The following is a 26102-nucleotide window of genomic DNA, read 5'->3' as shown; positions in this document are numbered from 1 at the left end:
CGTCATTGAGTCATGTGACATGTCACATGACTCAATGATGTCATGGCAGGTCCTTCACAACACCGCGACCCATACAGCAGACCAGACGGAGGGGAGAAAACACCGGGAGGACATCGGAAGGTGAGTATAATCTTTTTTTTATTATTTTAAATTCTTTTTTTTACAGTTTCTATGGTACCCAGGTCTGGATGAGAGTCTCTTCTCCTCCAGACCTGGGTACCATCGCCACATTGAACCGTGTGATATCCGCTTGTGCAGATGCAGTGATGCGGATGTCTTGCGGTCCAATGCAAGTCAATGGCGGCGATTAAGCAGCGTTTCCGCAAAATTAATGGACATGCTGCGTATTTTTCCGCAATGATAATCCGCAGCGGAAATTTCCGCAGCATGTGCACAGCACATGCGGATTATCATTGGGGGCCATGGGGCACGTATTACCAAGCGTTTTTTAAGCGTTTTCGCTGCAGAAATTCCGCGGCAAAAACCCTTGAAAAACGCATAGTGGGCACGCAGCCTTATAGTTACACAATTAACTCCTTTAACCTAAATGTCTGTCTAAATGTCTGCCAAGTACCATATGTTGTTTACGCAAATTCACATAATCCTACCCCCTGATACAAAGGTATAAAACCTTGGGGTTTCTAAAAATAAATCAGATCATTCTTTTGAGACAATCTTTTGTGAGTTGTCTTCTTTGAAGCGTCATTGGCTGAGATCTCAAGACATCCTATTCTACCTGAGAGAAGTAAGATCCCCACCGTCTTCAACAAGTATAATGCACTCGCCATAGTCCTTCATACAGTATAATGCATTCCCCATAGTCCTCCATATAGTATAATGCACCCCCTATAGTCCTCCATATAGTATAATACACACTTCATAGTCCTCTATACAGTATAATGCACTCCATAGTCCTCCATACAGTATAATGCACTCCCCATAGTCCTCCATACAGTATAATGCACTCCCCATAGTCCTCCATATAGTATAATGCACTCTCCATAGTCCTCCACACAGTATAATGCACTCCTCATAGTCCTTCATATAGTATAATGCACTCTCCATAATCCTCCATTCAGTATAATGCACTCCCCATAGTCCTCCATATAGTATAATGCACTACTCATTGTCCCCCACACAGTATAATGGGCCCCACATAATACTCCGTATAGTATAAAGCACTCTTAATAGTCCTCCATACAGTATAATGCACTCCCCATAGTCCTCCATACAGTATAATGCACTTCCTATAGTCCTCCATATAGTATAAAACACTCCCCATAGTCATCCATATAGTATAATGCACTCCCCATAGTCCTCCATATAGTATAATGCACTCTCCATAATCCTCCATATAGTATAATACACTCCCCACATTCCTCCATAAAGTATAATACACCCCATAGTCCTCCATACAGTATAATGTACTCCACATAGTCCTCCACATAGTATAATGCAGTCCCCATAGTCCTCCATATAGTATAATGTACTCACCATATTCCTTCATATAGTATAATGCACCCCCATAGTCCTCCATATAGTATAATGCACTCCCCATAGTCCTCCATACAATATAATGCACTCCCCATAGTCCTCCATGCAACATAATACACTCCCCATGGTCCTCCATGCAGTATAATGCACCCCATAGTCTTCCATACAGTATAATGCACCCTCCATAGTGCTCCATTTAGTATTTTGGCCACCACAATTTAAAGAAATAAATACAATACTCCCCTCTCCTCGTTCTGAAGCGCCCCATACCTCAGTGCAGTATAATACACTCCCTATAGTCCTGCATATAGTATAATGCACTCACCATAGTCCTCCATATAGTATAATGCACCCACATAGTCCTCCATATAGTATAATGCACTCTCCATAGTCCTCCATATAGTATAATGCACTCCCAATAGTCCTCCATACAGTATAATGGCCCCACATAGTCCTCCATATAGTATAATACACACTCCATAGTCCTCCATACAGTATAATACACACCTCAGTCTTCATTACAGTATAATGCACTCCCCATAGTCCTCCATATAGTATAATACAAACTCCATAGTCCTCCATACAGTATAATGCACTCCCCATAGTCCTCCATATAGTATAATGCACTCCCCATAGTCCTCCATATAGTATAATGCACTCCCCATAGTCCTCCATATAGTATAATGCACTCCCCATAGTCCTCCATATAGTATAATGCACTCCCCATAGTCCTCCATATAGTATAATGCACTCCCCATAGTCCTCCATATAGTATAATGCACTCCCCTTAGTCCTCCATATAGTATAATGCACTCCCCATAGTCCTCCATATAGTATAATGTACTCCGCATAGTACCCGATACTGTATAATACACTTCCCATAGTCCACCATATAATATAATGCACTCCCCATAGTCCTCCATATAGTAAAATACACTCCCCACATTCCTCCATATAGTATAATACACACTCCATAGTCCTCCATACAGTATAATGCACTCCCCATAGTCCTCCATATAGTATTATGCACTCTCCATAGTCCTCCATACAGTATAATACACCCCATAGTCCTCCATATAGCATAATGCTCTCCCCATAGTCCTCCATGTAGTATAATGTACGCCGCATAGTACCCGATACAGTAATAATACACTTCCCATAGTCCACCATACAGTATAATGCACTCCCCATGGTCCTCCATACAGTATAATGCACTCCCCATGGTCCTCCATACAGTATAATGCACTCCCAATGGTCCTTCATACAGAATAATGCACTCCCCATGGTCTTCCATACAGTATAATGCACTCCCCATGGTCTTCCATACAGTATAATGCACTCCCCATGGTCTTCCATACAGTATAATGCACCCCCATAGTCCTCCATACAGTATAATACACTCTCCATATAGTATTTTGGTCACCACAATTTAAATAAATAAATACAATACTCCCCTTTCCTCCTCTTTCTAAAGCGCCACATACCTCAGCGCAGTGGGCGCCATGTAGTGATGTCAACGCGCTCATCACATCAGACATCAGACGCTGAAGAAGAATAATGGAGGAGGAAGCGTCAGCTGACATTCCCTCTTTTATCATTACTTTCAAAGGTATCTTCCTTGAACATGCGATGATGGGTGGAGGGGGGTTTGATGCTGGCACCGGGCCCTCCTTAACTCATGGGCCACATGGCCTTCCACCATTGGGGGTACGCCACTACCTAAATGTCCAAGCAAAGTGGATGTGATTTTGTGAAAACTCCTGACATCGGTGCTGAAGACGCCGCTGAACTGTTCGGTTTTGGTACATTATTTTTCTCTATTGATTTGTATGTGGAGCCTGAAAAAAAATGCATGTGTAACAAAAAAAAAAATAATAATAAAAATGTTGCATTTTTAAGTTCAGAATTAAATCTTTTAAAATGATGTTTCACAATTCTGCACCAAAAACTCATGAAATATGGGGGAAAACGCATAAAAGAAACGCATTAAACACACAATAATCAGAGGAGATTGTTATTGCGTCGTGTGGTGCGAACACCTAAAGAAAAAAAGCAGGAGAAAAAAAAACACCATTTACGCTACGTGTGAACACCGCCTCAGACTTACATTTTTATTACACATTTTATGGGTTTAATGGAGAAAAAAATCAATTGCAACCTTTTTTTTTAAATTTTTTTATGCCATTTACCGATCGCCCGAAATCTGATCGCTGTGTTGTGCGGGTCGTTACAGGGACACCAAATATGTCTCTTATTTGCTGGGTACTGATGTTTATTATTTTTTAAACATGACATTATTGTAATTGTATTTCATTTTTTTTTTTTAGTAATTTTATAAAAAAGAAAAAAATCTTTATTTTCCATATAGAATACAGGGACATAGAGATGCATTTTATATAGCAGTGTATTTCTATGTATCAGTGTAATCTTTAGATGCTGCCTGCAATGATGTAGATTGTGGGTTAGATTCTGGGGATGAAGAGATTAAATAAACTCTTTTTTTTTTTAATCAGAGAATGCCGCTCAGCCCTCCGATGAGAAGGAGCCATGGAGAAATGCCGACAACACAAAGCGAGTCAGTGGAAGCCGGGACAAAGCCCTCAAATCGTGACAACCATGCTGGATGTGGGATGGCTGGAAGATACAGAATAATACAGATGTTGAAGAGTACACCCAGTATAAAGGACAAGAGACGTGGTACTGTGCAGTGTATATACAGGACAGGAGGAGTGGTACTGTGCAGTGTATATATACAGGACAGGAGGAGTGGTACTGTGCAGTGTATATATACAGGAGGAGTGGTACTGTGCAGCGTATATATACAGGACAGGAGGAGTGGTACTGTGCAGCCTATATATACAGGACAGGAGGAGTGGTACTGTGCAGTGTATATATACAGGACAGGAGAAGTGGTACTGTGCAGTGTATATATACAGGACAGGAGGAGTGGTACTGTGCAGTGTATATATACAGGACAGGAGAAGTGGTACTGTGCAGTGTACATATACAGGACAGGAGAAGTGGTACTGTGCAGTGTACATATACAGGACAGGAGGAGTGGTACTGTGCAGTGTACATATACAGGACATGAGGAGTGGTACTGTGCAGTGTATATATACAGGACCGGAGGAGTGGTATAAAGGACAGGAGGGGTGGTACTTTGCAGTGTATATATACAGGACAGGAGGAGTGGTACTGTGCAGTATATATATACAGGACAGGAGAAGTGGTACTGTGCAGTGTATATATACAGGACAGGAGCAGTGTATACAGGACAGGAGGAGTGGTACTTTGCAGTGTATATATACAGGACAGGAGGAGTGGTACTTTGCAGTGTATATATACAGGACAGGAGGAGTGGTACTGTACAGGGTATATATACAGGACAGGAGGAGTGGTACTGTGCAGTGTATATACAGGACAGGAGGAGCGGTACTGCGTAGTGTATATATACAGAACAGGAGGAGTGGTACTGTGCAGCGTATATATACAGGAGTGGTACTGTGCAGTGTATATATACAGGAAGAGCAGTACTGTGCAGTGTATATATACAGGACAGGAGGAGGGGTACTGTGCAGTGTATACACACAGGACAGGAGGAGTGGTGCTGAAAGTAGCACCTGCCTCCTGAGCTCAAGCACTTCCAGGAGGAGGGTCGTCGTCTGCCTCTCTTCTCCCCAGGGAGAGGCAGGCCTACTGGGAGGCCGGCATGGCTTCCCAGCCTCCTATCCCCCGGTCTATGCCGGCGGGGGAGAAGGAGCCTCAACAACCGGCCCAGGAGGGAGTGAGGAGATCGGGAAGGGTGAGGAAGAGTATATCCACCTGGTCCAACCCCGAGACTGTTCACCGCCCACCCAGAGAGGGAGACCGGGACATCCCAGGCCCCAGGAACAAGAGCCCAGCAAGATCCTGGGGAGAGATGAGCTCCAGCGAGTCCACAAGTTCCTTCTCCTCCCGAGTGGTCGCCACGCTGCGAGAGTACGAGAATGCCGGCAAAGCACTAACCCAGCTGAAAGAGGAGCTGAGGGAGGCCCGGATCCGGAACACCCGGGCGTCCAACAAGGAAAGACCCGCGACCTCCCAGAGGTTTAAAGCCCTCAGAGACGAGGTGGTCAGGTTAGGGGATTGAGAAAAGCGCAGGTCCCTTCCTGGAGAGGTTTAAGATCCAGCGGCGGTTCTCAGAAATGAAGGGGTTAAACACCTCAGGAGAACCGCCAGCCGGCGTCCTTAGTGAAGAGGAGGAGGAGGATGAAGAGGTGACTGGAGTGCCAGGTGCTGGAGCCAGTGAGGGGCAGAGCCGGAGTTCCAGTGGTCTCCCTGCAGGGCAGAGGACTCCGACAGCAGAGGCTGGAGTGTCGGGGGAGGAGGAGGAAGGAGGACTGCTGAGGGAGATCCGACTGCTGGAGTCTCCAGTGGACCTGACACGGTTTTCCTTCGGTGAGGACAAACCAATGGAGGAGACCAAGAGGAGGAAGAAGAAGACCGGAGGAGCCGCACAGGAGGTGGTGAGTTACAAGTATGTACCAATGTCTGATGTTGCGCCTGCCACCTTCTGTTTAAACCCCACCAAACCTAAAGGCACGGGCTCTGCAGTGGGCTCGAGGCAGAGGCAAGGTGGGGAGAGGAGAAGGACGTCCGGCGATGCTGTCATCTGTGCGGGGAACAGTGCAGGGGGCGAGGCTGTGGAGGTACTCACAGCGCCGGACATAGGGAGTTCTGTGGAGTTTCCCCTCCTTGCCCTCTGCGGCTAAGCCGGTTATCACCGGGGCTGGGGGGGCAGGGAAGGATGTGAAAAACACATCTGCGAGGAACACTGGGCACACTGCTGCGACAGGGGGGCAGTGTGCCCCAGCGCCCAAAAAGGACACTAAGACCCCAAAGTCTGTGGGTGCAGGGTGGGCAGCGGTGCCCAACAAACAGTCTGCCCAGCACAAGGACCAAAATGCTCCAGTAGGGGGGCGGGGCGCTCCAGCAGACGACCTGCAGAAAGCCAGCAGCAACCAAAGGGAAAAGGGTGTGGTGCTGCAGGGAAAGGAGTCTCTGGAAGTGCTCCCCTCCCCCGGCCCAGCAGGTGTGAGTGCAGAGACACCAGACCCAAGGGAGGAAGGAATGGAGGTGACTGTGGAAGGTGCAGAGAACAGCAGAGGTAATGGGGTGACAAGTAAAGGGAATGGAAGTAGTGGTGCAGTGAATGATGGGAGTAATGGTGGAGCAGATGGTGGGAGTAATGGTGGAGCAGATGGTGAGAGTAGTAGGAATGGTGGAAGTAGTGGTGCAGTGAATGATGATGCAGCAAATGGTGGGGGTAGTGGTGCAGTAAATGATAATGCAGCAAATGGTGGGGGTAGTGGTGGAATGAATGTTGGGAGTAGTGGGAATGGTGGGAGTAGTGGTGTAGCAAATGTTGGGGGTAGTGGTGTAATGAATGGTGGGAGTAGTGATGCAGCAAATGGTGTGAGTAGTAGTGGGGTGAATGGTGGGAGCAGCACTGGTGTTGGTGGGGGGGAAGTAGGCGCTTGTCCCGCTGCCCCCCCAGCATTGGCAGGGGCTTCAGCCCAAAGCTATTCAGGAGCTGTCAGTGCTGGGGGTAGTAGTGCGCTCTCGTCTGGTGGCCCTGGGGATGGTGACTTGCAACAGCAGCTCCTGGACGCCCTGAGGAGAGGGGAGAGCTCCATCACTGTAGAGGGGAGGGAGGTTGATCTGTCTTTCTGGATAGAGAGACATGGTCTTACAGCCTTCCGAGATAGAGGGGCAGAGACTGTCTGGTCTCTGCCGACAACGGGGCAGAGGAGTAACCGTAGGAACGTGGTCAGTCTCCAGTGGGTAAGCAAGGATGCCTGTCCTGATAGGTCGAAGGTGGTTGAGCTCCTGCTGGGGATGGGCTTTGCGGCATATGACATCTTTGCCTTGATCCATCCCTACGGGACCTCCTACTTCGATGTCAGCTTCGTGAGACCGGAGGGCCTTGAGCTTTTCTGGTCTCGCCATGAGCTGGCTCGGAGTCGCCCCGAATGGCATGGTCTCTTTCCCCTGGCAATAACCCGCCAAGATTCAGTCAGGAAAGTGACCGTTTTGACTAGTAACGAGTCGCTTTCCTGTATGGACATTATGACCTGGGTGAGTCGATACAGAGAGGTCACCAATATTCCCTAAAAGAATCTGGATGACCATGGTATCTGGTCAGGGGCCTGGACCTTCATGGTGAGATTGAAGGTTTCGGGAAACACTGTTACCCATATCCACTCCTTAACCTTTTTGGGGAGGGATAGGATCTTGATTTTCTACCGGGGGCAGCCTAAGGTCTGTCACAGGTGCGGTAGCCCCACACACTTCAGTGCGCAGTGTACCACCCAGAAATGCGCACTATGTGGGGACCTTGGTCATCTTGCTGCTGCCTGTCGCAGGATTAGGTGTAACTTGTGTGGTGACCTCGGTCACCCGTTCAGTCGCTGTCCGCGTTCCTTCGCCAATGCGGTCCTGAAAGCGGCGAGTGCGGGACAGGCGAAAGGCGGGACTAATCTTGCCGGTGAAGAGACCAGTAGGGGCGGGGGAGGCAGGGAACCGGTGAGGAGCAAGCTGCCGCCATCCACCATCAGGCGGCAGGGGCAGCGCCGTGGGGACAGGGGGCAGGGAGTAATGTCCCTAAACTCTGACCCAGGTACTTCACTTGCAGCTGAGGATCCTAAAGACAGCGAATTGAGCGAGGAAGTCAAGAGACTTGAAAGGGAAGAGCGAGAGGACGCCACGTCTTCCCAGGAACCCTCTTCTGGTGACAGTCTAGATGAGGGAGAGGGGGAGTGGTCACAGAAAAAGAAAAAGGGTAACAGGAAAACGGCCAGAGGTAGGAGGGGGACCAGGTCTCAAGCTGCCTCTTTGGAGTGCGACACCTCTGGCTATGATCCAAGCGCCATTGGAGGGTTCAGCCGCCCCCCCTCTGGTGGATCTCTCCAACCGGTTCGGGGCTCTCCAGGACCTCCCTCTGGAGGGGGGAAGTGGGGACCCGGGGCCGGAGGTTGCGGACAAGGTGGTTGGGGCTCAGGAGATGGCTGGGTCTTCCTCTCGGGGGGCAAATACAAAGCCCTCTGGGGGGACGACTAACCCAGGACCACCAGACGAGGGCAAGAATGTATGTAGGGAGAGAATTGACGAGTCTGTTTGTCTTAAGCGCACTAAAAACCCGTCATTATCGGAGGAAGAGGTTGGGACTGTCAGTGGTTGGAAGAAAAAGGCTATCTAATTCAATCAATCATGATGGCGGCACCCACCCCGTTGACGCTGGCAACTATTAATGTTTGCAGCATAAAGTCAGATGCGGCAAGGTACACGGCCTTTCATTTTCTCGCCCAACTTGACGCCGACATTTTGTTTTAGCAGGAGACCAGGTTGACCGATATATCAACCTTGCATAAAGCAAGGCGGGAGTGGAGGCATGGGCCCTCCTACTGGTCTCTTGCGGCCGAGCCGTATAGTGGGGTGGCGGTCCTTTTTAAGACCGCAGCGGTTGAATGCAGACGAGTGATCGAATTAGAAATGGGGAGATGCTTGATCCTAGATGTCTCCATGGGAGGACAAGAGCTTCAGCTCATTAACATCTATGGTCCCCAGTCCAAGTGGGACCGCAAATGTCTCTTCCTGAAGATCAAACCTTTTTTATTTTCGAGTCGGCAGGTGGTCTTCGGAGGGGATTTCAACAATGTCACGAGATCCTGTGATAGAGGAGGTTCCGGAGACCGGCTGGCTTATGACTGCGTCGCGTTAAACAGGATAGTGAGGGAGGCTCGCCTGGTGGATGTCCACATCCGGCACAACTCGGGCGACACGGGATTCACCTTTTTTAGAGGTAGTCAGTGCAGGTCTAGGCTAGACAGGTTTTATTTGAAGGAGGAGGCCGTCTCTTCACCGTTGTCGGTTGTGGAGGTGGAGTTCTCCGATCACTGTTTGATTATGTTTTCTCTGAATGTTACAGAGACTCCTCAGATGGGAAGAGGCTATTGGAAGCTGAATTCGTCACTCCTTGAGGAAGAAGCTGTAAGACGGTCTTTTGAGGAATTCTTTCAGAGCCAGGTACCATTGCTGGGCCTAAGTAACACTAAGTCGGAGTGGTGGGAGATGTTCAAACATCGGGTGGCGAGATTCTTCCGGCAGCTCTCGAACCTCGGAAGCCTGAACAGGGATCGCCTGTATCAGAGCCTGAGGAGGAAACTCGAGCATCTTGTCTCGACTGGAGGTAGCCGCGAGGAGATCTCCAGAGTGAAGTCCTTGCTGAAGAGGTGTCAGTACGATAAGCACGCATCTTTGGTTTTCGAGAGGGACAACGGGAAGTACTGCTCGCCCGACCCTTACAGAAACTGTAAGATGTCAGTGAATAGTAAGATAGTGACGGGGCTGGTGGACAGTACGGGGTCCCTGAGAAGGTCCAGATCAGGGATCTTGGAGGTCGTCAGTTCCTACTACTCTCACCTCTTGGGAAGGAGGGAGCTTGATCGTGACGGGATGTCGGCTTTCCTGGCTGAATCTGTTCCTGAGCCAGGGGCTGACCTCTCGCTGGGCAATTTGGCAGAAGCGATCAAAGAAGAGGAAGTGAGACTGGCGATCGATGGGCTTAGGCCCAAAAAGTCGCCAGGTCCGGATGGCTTAACATCCGAGTTCTTTAGGACCTTTAGGGACTCTTTGGTCCCCCTCTTGACTCAGGTGTTTAACGAGTGTCTCTCTTCGGGCACTCTGCCGAGATCATTAAGGAGGTCAGCTTTGATCATTTTGTCAAAGGGTAAGGATCCGTCACGCATTGAGAACTGGCGTCCCATAGCACTTCTCAATGTGGACAGGAAGATTTTGGCTAAGATACTTTTCAACAGGCTGGTGAAGTTTGCACCCCGGCTCCTTTCGGAGGTTCAGCACTGTTGCGTTCCTGGCCGTAGCACTTTTAGTGCTGTTCTAGGTGTCCGAGAGGCCGTGGAGCAAGGCAGGGCGGGCCTTTGAAAGGGGTTCTTGCTGACCCTGGATCAGGCAAAAGCCTTTGATCGGGTTAACCATGAGTACCTCTGGTCCACTCTTTTGAGGTATGGTCTGCCTGGAGGGTTTGTGGACTGGCTTAAGACCTTGTATGCAGGGGCTGAGACTTTCCCTCTGGTGAATGGGTGGATTGTACGACCTTTCGGGGTAGGATCCGGTGTCCGTCAGGGCTGTCCTCTTAGCCCTTTGCTTTACGCGTTTGCAATCGATCCCTTCCTCAGAAGGATCGATTGTGGACCGTTGGCGGGGGTGCGGATGGGCGGGGCGGCGCCGGAGGCTATCCTGAGGGTGGTGGCCTACGCGGACGATGTCACCATCTTTGTTTCTTCGCAAGGAGAGGCAGCGGCGGTGATGTCAGAAGTGGAGCGCTACTCGGAGGCATCCGGGTCCAAGGTCAACCAGGATAAGTGTGACAGTCTCTGGCTGGGAGGCAGAGATCCCGGGTTTGATCTTCCGGACACCCTCCCCGAACCCCAAGAACATGCCAAAGTCCTGGGCATCGAATTCGGCCAGGGTGATTACCCCACGAAAAACTGGGAAGGCAGAATCAATGGTGTCGCCCAAAGAGTGGACCAATGGAGGGGTCGGTCTTTGACCCTGAGGGAAAGGGTTGGCCTGTGCAAAGCTTTCCTGCTCCCCTTGCTAATCTACCTGGACAGCGTCTGTGTCTTGCCAGAGCCTCTCTGGACACGGGTCTACAGTCTGTTCTTCCAGATGTTATAAGGGAACAGACTGAACCTAGTCAAGCGAGAGGTCACTTACCGCACGAGGAGACTAGGGGGTTTGAATATGGTGAACCCCTTGGTGTTCCTAGTGAACACCTTCTTGAAAGTGAACGTGGCAAACCTCTGGAAAGAGAGGGCTCCTCCGTGGGTATTCTCCTGCAAGGGATGGTTTCAGCCTTTCTTCCAGGAATGGGAGACAGGGGGAAGATTGAAGGATCTTCGCACACCACACGGGCATCTCCCGGCTTATGTTACTCCGGTTCTGAAAATGATCCTCCGGTGGGGTCTGGGAATGTGGGAGGTGAGGTCCCTCCCGAGGAAACTCCTCGATATGAGGGTCTTGCTTTCTCATTTTCAGAGTCCATTGGCCCTCAAAGACTGCCCAAGTCGGGATCTGGAGGTTGGGTTGAGTTTGTTAAATTCTAGCAGGATCCCCGAGAAGTACAGGGACTTGACTTGGCGCTGCTTCCATGGCAAGCTGTATGTGAGGGACAATTTGAAGTTCAGGAGCTCCGAGGATAGGAATTGCCCCCGTGAGGCTTGTGCTAACGTGCTGGAAAGCATGGAGCACTTCCTGCTTCATTGTCCCTTTAATACAGAGGTGTACAACAGGGTGGGGGCTTCCATTGGTTGGCCGCGGCTGGCTACTCTGTCCTACGCCGGGTGGGCCTATGGAGCGTTCGGAGACCTTGGGAGAAGGGACCGAGACACTTTATTCATAGTCAGCGCAGTGGTGAGGTATTTCACGTGGAACGCACGAGTTTTAGTCTCGACGCAGAGTAAAATCCTCCATGTAGATGAAGTCTGTAGGAACATCCTAGGTGACCTGGTGAAGGTACGTTCTCTGGAGTATGAAGGACTGGGTGCCCGGAGGGCGGCCCGTCTCTGGAGGGGCTTTTCCTTCAGGGTGCCTTAGTCCGGTAGTACTCCTATATCCTGGTGGTGGGCTGATGTCTTTCCACCCTAGATTTTTGTTTTGTATTTCTGTCTCCTGAATAGAAGGTTTGCCGGCATCGAACTTGAGCCTTGGATGGTGAGTGTGTAGGTTGTGTTCTGTTTATATTGTATATAATGTATAATAGGGGTTTTTAGTTAGGTTGGGTGGGGGATTTGGGGGGGGGTTCTTCATCAGCGGTGATAAGAGGACTGATCTGGCCTGGTCCAGGCCCCGCCTGGGGAAAAACTTTGGGGCCTGATCCTAGCTCGGAGTAATCCTGAACTTTGTGGCCAGAGCTGGATCAGGGGTGGCGGGATAGTTAGTGTAGGTCTGTGTTTTATATATATATTAAAAAATTACAAAAAAAAAAAAAAAAGGTTTAAAATTGTCCATGTCACTATTGTATATATTGTTATTTTTGGTTTTCTGTGGTGTGAATGAGGTGCGGTAAGGGGGTGACTGTAAGGTCAGGCAGTGGGACCAGTAGGTTAGTGTTAGTTCCCGGTTGTATATACGTTATATTAGGTTTAGTGTTTTATTGTATATAATCTTGTATATAGGATGGTGTTTTATGTGTATATAGGACGGTGTGAGCGTTGTGTGGGATTGTATATAGTAGTATGAATGAAGCTGGGCCGGGGGTTTTATAGGTTTTATAATAGTTATTTCTTGTATATGTATATATTCCTGGGGGGATTTATTTTCTGTGATTTGTCGTCTTGTTTTGTTCTTATGTTTGGTGTCCTGTAATGTATTATTGTTCTGTCATGTACTGTACTTATTCTAGCAATAAAAAAAAGACCTGCAGTGTATATATATAGGACAGGAGGAGTGGTACTGTGCAGTGTATATATACAGGACAGGAGAGGTGGTACTGTGCAGTGTATATATACAGGAGGAGTGGTACTGTGCAGTGTATATATACAGGACAGGAGAAGTGGTACTGTGCAGTGTATATATACAGGACAGGAGAGGTGGTACTGTGCAGTGTATATATACAGGAGGAGTGGTACTGTGCAGTGTATATATACAGGACAGGAGGAGTGGTACTGTGCAGTGTATATATACAGGACAGGAGAGGTGGTACTGTGCAGTGTATATATACAGGAGGAGTGGTACTGTGCAGTGTATATATACAGGACAGGAGGAGTGGTACTGTGCAGTGTATATATACAGGACAGGAGGAGTGGTACTGTGCAGTGTATATATACAGGACAGGAGGAGTGGTACTGTGCAGTGTATATATACAGGACAGGAGACGTGGTACTGTGCAGTGTATGTATACAGGACAGGAGGAGTGGTACTGTGCAGTGTATATATACAGGACAGGAGAAGTGGTACTGTGCAGTATATATATACAGGACAGGAGGAGTGGTGCTGTGCAGTGTATATATACAGGAGGATTGGTACTGTGCAGTGTATATGACGCGCCCCCTGGGCCAGTGCTGTTTGGGGATACCCGGAACCGGATCAGATGGGGGTCGTAGTCTCCGAGTGGCGGCGACCCGGTCCGTGCCCAGGGTGTCAAACTCAGTGGCAGTCTGTTAACGGTAGATGGTGGGATGACTACGCCACCCGTTGAATACAGCTATGGAGCTGCCGCTGCGGGGCAGGCCGCTGAGGCCGGTGGAAGGATGGTGCAGCGGGGATGGTATAACCCCCAACGGGAGGGGTATGGCCTCAGGGCAGCCGACGTGGATGATGGGGGTAGCAGGAACCACTCAGAGACGATGCGGTGTAGTTCAGGGTCTTTACTGGTGACAAAGATAGACCCTCCCGGAGTACTTGCTAGCAATCGGGGCCTGGTCAGTCCTCGAGCAGATGGGATCTCCCCTGGCCAGGCGGAGTTGTAGGCCTTCCCAACTAACTGTACTCTTCTGGCTACCTTGCTAGCGGCGGGTAAAAGTAGCCCACGTCCCTGAGTGTACCGTGTGGTGCTCACCCGTATGGCCGGTGACTCGGGGCCTTCTAATGGCTTCCGCTCCACGATGGCGGTGCTGGTCCCACGCGTGTGACCGTGCCTTCGGGTTTCTGGGCCAGAGGACCTGCAATCCCCTGCCGGTCGGTTTCTGCTGTTGGATAGGAGTTAGTCCCCACAGCCTCGGACTCCGGGTCCGGTAAGAAATCTTCTCAGTCAGGGCGAGCTCTGCAGCTGCCAGCCCCTGACTCGTAGTAGTATTGCTCCCACTGAGCTTCTGCTGTTTCCTCCTATGACTGTTTCTCGTCTCTACTCTCCTTGACTGACTAACCCTGCCTCAGCCCCGGGTTTATATAGGGGAAGTTCTTCCCCTCCCAAGACTGGGCAGGAGGTGTGGCATGCACAGGATCCCTGACCAAATGACCTCCCACCTGCTCTCAGACATAACATTACATTACTGTGGAAACCAGACCCCTGGGGTGCCACATTCCCCCCTAGTAAAATTTAGTACTCCGGGACTAAACACATTTTTGTAAACATAACCGAGTACAACCAAAACATTATAATAAAGAGACACATAACAATGGTCACGGCGTGTCCGCAACCGGGTGCAGTCTTTGAGGGGAAGCAAGGTGTCCATTTCACCAAAACAGGGAGACGTAACAAGGTAGGGGTCTGTCCTACCCCGAGTCCTTAACAGTCTCTAGTCCATCCTGGGTTACGCTCCAACTAATTGTACAAGGATTCCCGGTAGATCCACCAAGGATTCCTAAAAATAACTAGAAACACAAAATTATACACAAGCAACAATACACAGGTAAACATAAATAAAACAATTTATACACTTTAAATCCTCCAGCGTGCGGGTAACTGGCCTCTAGTGGCTCTAGTGGACCTACGGAGCTGACTGTCTGGCCCCGAACTACAGGGTGTAGGAGCTGTCAAGGGTAAACTGGGCAGCTGTCTACAAGTTCCCTGGCTCACTAGGGATATGGCAGGCTCACTGCAAGCAGAGGATTGATCCTCCTGGTCTGCGGGTGTGGGGTCTTCTGCCTCCTGGACCGGCTGTTCTTCCAGCTCTACCCGTTGCTCCGTAGGTGCTTGGGATGACGGTTGGAGGAAGGTGAGTACGGGCACCACAACTGCACCATTGACTTGAGTCCAAGACCGAGGGAAGTCCCCGAGCACAGTACTAACCATATCTTCCCTTTCCTCTACGGGTCGATGGTCTTCTTGTTCCTCTTCAGGGTTCCTCAATTGTTCGGGACACTTCTTCAGGTGGTCCCGGGATACAATGGCTGTGGTTTCCCCTCCGTCTTTACTGATGGTACAGACCTTCGGGTTCTCGTGGCTTGAGGGCAGTACGGTGTACGGGTCCCTCTCCCACTGGTCGTCCAACTTGTGGAGCCGTCTTTTCCTCTTTAGGACCTGCTCTCCGGGTACCAGGGGAACGGCGGGAGCATACTGGTTGTAAGTTTTCTCTTGTCTTTCCCTAGCCTGACAGAGACTTCGCTCCACGCTCTCCTGTACTTTCCGGTACTGTTGCTGCCTCTCTGTGTCCCAGTCTGCTTCTGGTGAAGTGTCCTCGGGTGTCAGGACTCCCATTTCCAGGTCAACAGGTAACTTACCAGGTCTCGCCCTCATTAGGTAAGCCGGGGTACAGTTGGTGGAACCTACCGGGATGTGGTTGTATAGGTCCACCAGATCGGGCAACTTCTCAGGCCACAGACTGCGTTCTTCCAGGGGCAACGTTTTTAGAAGATCCATTACCACCTGGTTCATTTTTTCACAAAGTCCATTAGTTTGCGGATGGTAGGGTGTCGTCCTTATCTTCCGGCAGCCATACAGATTGCAAAATTCCTGGAAGACCTCCGCTTCAAAGGCAGGTCCCTGGTCCCACAGCACTTGGTCCGGGTACCCGTGTGGACGGCAGAAGTGCTGCTGGAAGGCTCTAGCTGCTGTTTGAGCCGTTAAGTCCTTGACGGGGACGACAACCAAGAACCGGGAGTAATGATCCACGATGGTTAACGCGTAGACATAGCCACTTCTGCTTGGGGTCAGTTTTACATGATCCAAGGCTACCAGTTCCAACGGTTGCCGGGTGACGATGGACTGCAGGGGAGTCTTCTGGCTGGCACGGTCCTTCCTTCTCAGGTTGCACGGGCCACAGTCTCTGCACCACTTCTCGATGGTTCCCCTCATGCCTACCCAGTGGAACCGCTCGCGCAGCAGGAACTCCAGCTTCTTCCACCCGAAGTGTCCAGCTCCGTCGTGGTATGCCTCCATCACCATGGCTGCGTCTCTTCGTGGCACCACTACTTGCCAGAGTAATTCATGCGTCCGGGAGTTAACCATTCTGCGGCACAACTTCCCTTTGTAAAGGAACAGTCGACTCTTCTCTGCCCATAGTTGTTTGGCTTCCTCCGGAGCGTCTGGTTCAAGGCGAGCCTCCGGCTGAGTCAGCATCTCCTTCACCAGTCGGACGGCAGGGTCGCTGTCTTGCGTTTCCGCCCAGTTGTAGTGGGGTAAGGGGTTCAACGTAGCAGCCTGCTTACTCCTTACCCGGTGGGAATACTGGATAGTCCCATGACGGTGGAACGCAGGGAGTTCAACTTCTTCCAGTCCCTCCGGATCTTCTCCTCCGTCCGGCAGGTTGGGCATCCTGGACAGGGCGTCCGCGTTGGTATTGGAGCGTCCTGCCCGGTATTTGATTGTGAACTCGTAGTTGGACAGACGGGCCATCCACCTCTGCTCCAGGGCACCGAGTCTTGCCGTGTCCAGGTGTGTCAACGGGTTGTTATCCGTGTACACGGTGAACCGGGAAGAAGCGAGGTAATGCTTAAAGCGCTCGGTGACTGCCCATACCACGGCCAGGAACTCTAGCTTAAATGAGCTGTAATTCTCGGGGTTCCTTTCGGTGGGTCGCAGTTTTCGGCTGGCGTAGGCGATTACTCGTTCTTTCCCTTGCTGAATCTGGGACAGTACGGCTCCTAGCCCGATGTTACTGGCGTCGGTGTAGAGGATAAAGGGCTGGCTATAATTCGGGTACGCCAGGATTTCATCCCCCGTGAGGGCCATCTTCAGCTGGCGGAAGGACTCTTCTTCCAGCTCCTCCCATTTGAAGGGCGGCTTCTGGTTCTTGGCCTTCCGGGACTGGCCTATCAGGAGGTCCTGAATAGGTGCTGCCTTTCTGGTGAAACCGGGAATAAACCTTCGGTAGTAGCCTACCAACCCGAGGAACTGCCGCACTTCTTTTACGCTGGAGGGGCTTGGCCATTCCTTAATTGCGGTGATCTTATCAGGGTCGGGAGCCACTCCGTCAGCGCTCACCACGTGTCCCAGGTACTGCACCTTTGGTTTCAGGAGGTGACACTTGGAGGGTTTCACCTTTAGGCCGTAACTCGCCAGAGCTTCGAACACCTTCGCCAGGTGTTTCAGGTGGTCCTCATAAGTCTTGGAATATACGATGACATCGTCCAGGTACAACAGGACCGTCTCGAAGTTTCTGTGGCCCAGACAGCACTCCATTAATCGTTGGAAGGTTCCTGGTGCGTTGCAGAGTCCGAACGGCATGCAGGTGAACTCGCTAAGTCCCATCGGGGTGGTGAATGCAGTCTTCTCCCGGTCCGCCTCTGCTACAGGAACCTACCAGTACCCGCTAGTGAGATCCAAGGTAGAGAAGAAGTTAGCAGATCTTAAAGCAGCCAATGACTCCTCTATCCTTGGTAAGGGGTACGCATCCTTGTGTGTGATACGGTTGATTTTCCGGTAATCTACACACATCCTCATGGTGTTGTCTTTCTTTTGGACTAAGACTAGTGGAGCTGCCCAGGGGCTACAGCTATCCCTGATCACCCCAGCCTCCTTCATGTCTCTAAGCATCCCCTTAGCGTGTTTGTAGTGGGCAGGGGGTACGGGTCGATACCTCTCTTTTATAGGAGGATGGTCTCCCGTGGGGATGTGGTGTTCTACCCCCTTGACTCGCCCGAAGTCTAATGGGTGTTTACTGAACACTCTCTCGTACTCTTGAACCACCCGATAGACTCCTTGTTTCTGGTGTGAGGGAGTGGAGTCAGTACCTAGATGTAGTTGCTGACACCAGTCCTCCATGTTTTTCTTAGAGCCGTTACCTTCCTCCGGGTGAGATGGAGGCAAGGGTTCCACAGATTGTATAGAATTTTGGTTAATGGTATATAATTTGGCTTGCGTGGCATACCGGGGCAGGTACACTTCCCTCTCCCCGATATTTATTATGCGAACGGGCACCCTCCCATGGCGTACATCAACCACCCCCCGTGCTGTCAAAATGGTGGGCCTACTGTCTGAGTAAACTGGTTCTACCATTGCCTGGTAATTCCTACCTCTCAGACCAATAGCTGCTCGGCACCAAATCATCATTTCACTTTTTGGGGGCATGGCAATAGGAAAAGGGTCACACATTCTTACGCTACCAATCTCTCCGCCGGAGAGTTCCACCTGTTGCCGTCGCATCAGTGCCCGGATCTCTTTCTGGAGCACCCGCTGCTCGCCGGAGCTGGCGTTCTTGGCAACCTGCTGTAGAAGGAAAATCACCTCTGCAAGACAATTTTCAATTACATTAGTTCCTAGAGTTATTTTTGGGTGACTCTCATGTTTGTCAATATCTAAAATGATCAGTCCCTGTGCTGCCAGTTCGACTCTACCGATTTTGATGGTCACCTCTTTAAATCCGATCTGTGGCACGAGCTGGCCATTGCTGGCGATGATACTCAAGTCGTCGTCAGGGTAGCGGGTAATATCCGAGTCATTCCAGTACTGCTTAAAGAGCACATACGGGATGGTGGTGACCTGTGACCCGGTGTCCAGTAGGGCACTCATGGGAATGCCATCCAGTACCACAGGCAAGACTGGACGTCCTCCCACATATCTGTCGCGCCAGTTCGATGGGCCTGGTGATCTTTTTCCTGGGGGTTGGCCCTCTACCCCAGGTTGTGCCCGTTTAAAGAACAGTACCTTGCCATATGTCCGGGTTGATTGCAGCGGCGGCAGATGGGTCGTCCGTCCTCGCTGTATCGGTCACTGGGTCTTCCTCTGGCCGGTGGGGTCCTCCTTGGCCTACGCCACGGGATGTCCTCCGGTCCGGATGCCAGCTGGATCTTCCCTGGGGTGGAAGCCTGTAAAGACTGCACAGTTCGGGTTAGCGCAGCAACGCTCTTAGCTAGCTCTTGGACCTGATGGTGTAGGTCTGGAGCCGGGTCATTGTCCAAAGCCTGCGCATCAGCTCCCACAGGCCCTGCCGACAAAGGCGCCGCCTCCTGGTGGTAAGTGATAGCAGGGCGCCTGTGGGTCACAACGCCACCCGGTGCCGGTTCTCGGAGCACCCGGATGGCTCTGTCCTTGAACTGTGCAAAGCCCAGATGGGGATCCTGTAAGGCCATTGCCCGCAACTGGGTTCGGTGGGTATTACAATATAGTCCCTCTATAAACTGTTCGGTCAACAGCCTGTCCTCGTTTCCCACTCCATCAGGGTCGGTCTGCTTAATGGCCCTCAGGGCCTCTTGTAGGTTTAGTGCATAGTCCCTTATACTCTCATGCGCTCGCTGCTTGCACCCGTAGAACCTAAGCTTAATCTCGGCTGAGGTGCGGGTATCAAAGGTGTCCTTCAGCCGGGTTAGTATCCCTGCGACAGTCTTCCTCCCAGGTGGCCAGGATTTTACTTCCCTTTTGGCTGCCCCGGTTAGTTGGGCCACTAGGATGCTCACTTTTTGCTCTTCTGTGAGGGGGTACACCTGGAAGAGGCTATCCAGCTTTTCTCTAAAGTCATGCAGGGTATGTGACTCCCCTGAGTACTGGGGTAGCCAAGCTGCTCCCGGGATATAGGGCATGGTGAAGGGCATAACTGCAGCAGCGGTAGCGCTGGCGGGGGTTGAGGCAGTGAAGCTCTCCTCCATATCCGACATCTTCCTCCCCCCTAGTGGACCGTGGCCTACCTTGCGATGATCCTCTTCCGTAGGCCGCGGCTCCGCAGTGGATGGTTGAGGACCTTCCGTCGCGCTCCTGTGACGTCGGCGTCTGCTGGGCTCCTTCCAGGACCTTACGCAACGTCCGGACGTGAGGCGGGGCTTCAGTTCTCGCGCGCTTTCGGAGTCCACGCCCCTCTTCTTCCCGCGCGGCGTCCTCAAGATGGCGTCCAATGGCGGGAAAACTCCACGGATGGCGGGAAGAAGGCAGAAGATGGCGCCGGATGGCGGGAAACTTCACCGATGGCGGGAAGAAGGCTGAAGATGGAGCCGGATGGCGGGAATCTTCACCACAGGTAAGTTTGAAAAGTCTCTTTTTCAGGCACGCAGTACCCGGTGGTTGCGGGCACGAAATCCTGCCGACTACGCCAAAGTTGACGCGCCCCCTGGGCCAGTGCTGTTTGGGGATACCCGGAACCGGATCAGATGGGGGTCGTAGTCTCCGAGTGGCGGCGACCCGGTCCGTGCCCAGGGTGTCAAACTCAGTGGCAGTCTGTTAACGGTAGATGGTGGGATGACTACGCCACCCGTTGAATACAGCTATGGAGCTGCCGCTGCGGGGCAGGCCGCTGAGGCCGGTGGAAGGATGGTGCAGCGGGGATGGTATAACCCCCAACGGGAGGGGTATGGCCTCAGGGCAGCCGACGTGGATGATGGGGGTAGCAGGAACCACTCAGAGACGATGCGGTGTAGTTCAGGGTCTTTACTGGTGACAAAGATAGACCCTCCCGGAGTACTTGCTAGCAATCGGGGCCTGGTCAGTCCTCGAGCAGATGGGATCTCCCCTGGCCAGGCGGAGTTGTAGGCCTTCCCAACTAACTGTACTCTTCTGGCTACCTTGCTAGCGGCGAGTAAAAGTAGCCCACGTCCCTGAGTGTACCGTGTGGTGCTCACCCGTATGGCCGGTGACTCGGGGCCTTCTAATGGCTTCCGCTCCACGATGGCGGTGCTGGTCCCACGCGTGTGACCGTGCCTTCGGGTTTCTGGGCCAGAGGACCTGCAATCCCCTGCCGGTCGGTTTCTGCTGTTGGATAGGAGTTAGTCCCCACAGCCTCGGACTCCGGGTCCGGTAAGAAATCTTCTCAGTCAGGGCGAGCTCTGCAGCTGCCAGCCCCTGACTCGTAGTAGTATTGCTCCCACTGAGCTTCTGCTGTTTCCTCCTATGACTGTTTCTCGTCTCTACTCTCCTTGACTGACTAACCCTGCCTCAGCCCCGGGTTTATATAGGGGAAGTTCTTCCCCTCCCAAGACTGGGCAGGAGGTGTGGCATGCACAGGATCCCTGACCAAAGGACCTCCCACCTGCTCTCAGACATAACATTACATTACTGTGGAAACCAGACCCCTGGGGTGCCACATATATACAGGACAGGAGGAGTGGTACTGTGCAGTGTATATATACAGGAGGAGTGGTGCTGTGCAGTGTATATATACAGGAGGATTGGTACTGTGCAGTGTATATACAGGACAGGAGGAGTGGTGCTGTGCAGGGTATATATACAGGAGGAGTGGTACTGTGCAGTGTATATACAGGACAGGAGGAGTGGTACTGTGCAGTGTGTATATACAGGACAGGAGGAGTGGTACTGTGCAGTGTACTGTATATATACAGGACAGGAGGAGTGGTATTGTGCAGTATATATATACAGGACAGGAGGAGTGGTACTGTGCAGTGTATATATACAGGAGGAGTGGTACTGTGCAGTGTATATATACAGGAGTGGTACTGTGCAGTGTATATATACAGGAGGAGTGGTACTGTGCAGTATATATATACAGGAGGAGTGGTACTGTGCAGTGTATATGACGCGCCCCCTGGGCCATATTCTTTAGGGGAATACCCGGAGCCGGATCAGATGGGGGTTGTAGTCTCCGAGTGGCTATGACCCGGTCCGTGCCCAGGGTGTCAAGCTCAGAGTATGTGGCAGTCCTACAGATGTTATAAAGTTCTTTATGTCGACTACGCCACCCGTTGTGATGCGGTCACTGTGGCCGCCGCTGCAGCAGGGTCCGCTGAGGCTGATGGTGTAGGTGCAGCTTTTGATGGTATAACCCCCAACGGGTGGGGTATAGCCTCAGGGGGTCAGGTGCAGAGGATGGGGGTTGTGGTGGTGCAGCATAGATTGTTAAAGGAAGACAGAGTCGGGTTGTGCAGTTTAGGGTATTTACTCACTGCTGATGTTCCGGTCACTCCAGCTTCAAGTGACCACCCGAGCCGTGCTGCGTCCACCAGGTCCTGGATCCAGCCAACCCCCAAGCGAGTCCGGAGCGTGACCCTGAGCTCTCCTTCTGTCCTTTCTCTGGCCGTCCCCACTAGTGATCCACCCAGGTCCAGCTCCCTCGGGCCTTCTGTTGGGTGACCCTTGGCCTTGGGTTCCCTGACCCTCCGTGTGGTATGCCTTCGTGGTGGATGTGGTGGGTGGCCGTGGCAGACGCTGCCCACGGCCTCCGGTCTCTGGCTGGGGTGTGTTTTTGCCCCCACCAGCTTGGGTTCCGGTACCCTGATGCCGGCTCTTCACCCGTTGTTTTAATTTGGGATCTTGGAGTCCTCTCTTCTGCTTCCCCCTCTGGGTCTCTCTTTCTCTGCTCCACTCTCTCTCTCTCTAGGGCTCTGCTCTGCTCCTCTTCCTGATTCTGACAGACTGACCCTGATCTTAGTTGGTGCCCACCTTATATACACCCTCTATGTGTGAGCTCAGGTGACCAGCACCCAATGAGCTCCTATCTTTACCCAGGCTGCTCCCCCTATCTGCCCCTACACTACATGGGATGTTCCACCCCCCTCCCACTCCAGCCAGGAACAGACTCGGTCGTACCTGCACATTTCTAAGTGGGAGTACCGTTGGTCTGTTCCTCGGAAATGGGATGTATGTAGTGCATGCAGCCTACCGAGCTCAGTTCCACACTCCATCCTTACCCGGGAGTGGAATATCACACCTCTGGGTTGAGGTGCAATACCCCTGTAGCAGCCGAATCCTCAGGGTGCTACATATATATACAGGAGGAGTGGTACTGTGCAGTGTATATATACAGGAGGATTGGTACTGTGCAGTGTATATACAGGACAGGAGGAGTGGTGCTGTGCAGGGTATATATACAGGAGGAGTGGTACTGTGCAGTGTATATATACAGGAGGAGTGGTACTGTGCAGTGTATATATACAGGAGTGGTACTGTCCAGTGTATATATACAGGAGTGGTACTGTGCAGTGTATATATACAGGAGGAGTGGTACTGTGCAGTGTATATATACAGGAGGAGTGGTACTGTGCAGTGTATATATACAGGAGGATTGGTACTGTGCAGTGTATATACAGGACAGGAGGAGTGGTACTGTGCAGTGTATATATACAGGAGGAGTGGTGCTGTGCAGTGTATATATACAGGAGGATTGGTACTGTGCAGTGTATATACAGGACAGGAGGAGTGGTGCTGTGCAGGGTATATATACAGGAGGAGTGGTACTGTGCAGTGTATATATACAAGAGGAGTGGTACTGTGCAGTGTATATATACAGGAGTGGTACTGTGCAGTGTATATATACAGGAGTGGTACTGTGCAGTGTATATATACAGGAGGAGTGGTACTGTGCAGTGTATATATACAGGAGGAGTGGTACTGTGCAGTGTATATATACAGGAGGAGTGGTACTGTGCAGTGTATATATACAGGAGGAGTGGTACTGTGCAGTGTATATATACAGGAGGAGTGGTACTGTGCAGTGTATATATACAGGAGGAGTGGTACTGTGCAGTGTATATATACAGGAGAAGTGGTACTGTGCAGTGTATATATACAGGACAGGAGAAGTGGTACTGTGCAGTGTATATATACAGGAGGAGTGGTACTGTGTAGTGTATATATACAGGAGGAGTGGTACTGTGCAGTGTATATATACAGGACAGGAGGTGTGGTGCTGTGCAGTGTATATATACAGGACAGGAGGTGTGGTGCTGTGCAGTGTATATATACAGGACAGGAGGAGTGGTGCTGTGCAGTGTATATATACAGGACAGGAGGTGTGGTGCTGTGCAGTATATATATACAGGACAGGAGGAGTGGTACTGTGCAGTGTATATATACAGGATGAGTGGTACTGTGCAGTGTATATATACAGGACAGGAGGAGTGGTACTGTGCAGTGTATATATACAGGACAGGAGGAGTGCTACTGTGCAGTGTATATACAGGACAGGAGGAGTGGTACTGTGCAGTGTATATATACAGGACAGGAGGAGGGGTACTGTGCAGTGTATATATACAGGACAGGAGGAGTGGTACTGTGCAGTGTATATATACAGGAGGAGTGGTACTGTGCAGTGTATATATACAGGACAGGAGGAGTGGTACTGTGCAGTGTATATATACAGGACAGGAGGAGTGGTACTGTGCAGTGTATATATACAGGAGGAGTGGTACTGTGCAGTGTATATATACAGGACAGGAAGAGTGGTACTGTGCAGTGTATATTCAGGACAGGAGGAGTGGTACTGTGCAGTGTATATATACAGGAGGAGTGGTACTGTGCAGTGTATATATACAGGACAGGAGGAGTGGTACTGTGCAGTGTATATATACAGGACAGGAGGAGTGGTACTGTGCAGGGTATATATACAGGAGGAGTGGTGCTGTGCAGTGTATATATACAGGTGGAGTGGTACTGTGCAGTGTATATATACAGGAGGAGTGGTACTGTGCAGTGTATATATACAGGACAGGAGGAGTGGTACTGTGCAGTGTATATATACAGGACAGGAGGAGTGGTACTGTGCAGTGTATATATACAGGACAGGAGGAGTGGTGCTGTGCAGTGTATATATACAGGAGGAGTGGTACTGTGCAGTGTATATATACAGGACAGGAGTGGTACTGTGCAGTGTATATATACCGGACAGGAGGAGTGGTACTGTGCAGTGTATATATACAGGACAGGAGGAGTGGTACTGTGTAGTGTATATATACAGGAGGAGTGGTACTGTGCAGTGTATATATACAGGACAGGAGGAGTGGTACTGTGCAGTGTATATATACAGGACAGGAGGAGTGGTGCTGTGCAGTGTATATATACAGGAGGAGTGGTGCTGTGCAGTGTATATATACAGGTGGAGTGGTACTGTGCAGTGTATATATACAGGAGGAGTGGTACTGTGCAGTGTATATATACAGGAAAGGAGGAGTGGTACTGTGCAGTGTATATATACAGGACAGGAGGAGTGGTACTGTGCAGTGTATATATACAGGACAGGAGGAGTGGTACTGTGCAGTGTATATATACAGGACAGGAGGAGTGGTACTGTGCAGTGTATATATACAGGAGGAGTGGTACTGTGCAGTGTATATACAGGACAGGAGAAGTGGTACTGTGCAGTGTATACACACAGGACAGGAGGAGTGGTGCTGAGAGTAGCACCTGCCTCCTGAGCTCAAGCACTTCCAGGAGGAGGGTCGTCGTCTGCCTCTCTTCTCCCCAGGGAGAGGCAGGCTTACTGGGAGGCCGGCATGGCTTCCCAGCCTCCTATCCCCCGGTCTATGCCGGCGGGGGAGAAGGAGCCTCAACAACCGGCCCAGGAGGGAGTGAGGAGATCGGGAAGGGTGAGGAAGAATACATCCACCTGCTCCAACCCCGAGACTGTTCACCGCCAGCCCAGAGAGGGAGACCGGGGCATCCCAGGCCCCAGGAACAAGAGCCCAGCAAGATCCTGGGGGGAGATGAGCTCCAGCGAGTCCACAAGTTCCTTCTCCTCCCGAGTGGTCGCCACGTTGCGAGAGTACGAGGATGCCGGCAAAGCACTAACCCAGCTGAAAGAGGAGCTGAGGGAGGCCCGGGTCCTGAACACCCGGGCGTCCAACAAGGAGAGACCTGCGACCTCCCAGAGGGTTAAAGCCCTCAGAGATGAGGTGGTCAGGTTAGTGCTCCTCCGGGAGGGGATTGAGAAAAGCGCAGGTCCCTTCCTGGAGAGGTTTAAGAACCAGCGGCGGTTCTCAGAAATGAAGGGGTTAAACACCTCAGGAGAACCGCC

This window comes from Phyllobates terribilis, unplaced genomic scaffold (genome assembly GCF_046119375.1).
Source record: "Phyllobates terribilis strain yellow unplaced genomic scaffold, ASM4611937v1 Scaffold_12__6_contigs__length_324123572, whole genome shotgun sequence".
NCBI classification, from domain to species: Eukaryota; Metazoa; Chordata; class Amphibia; order Anura; family Dendrobatidae; genus Phyllobates; species Phyllobates terribilis.
This window is presented reverse-complemented; position numbering follows the sequence as displayed.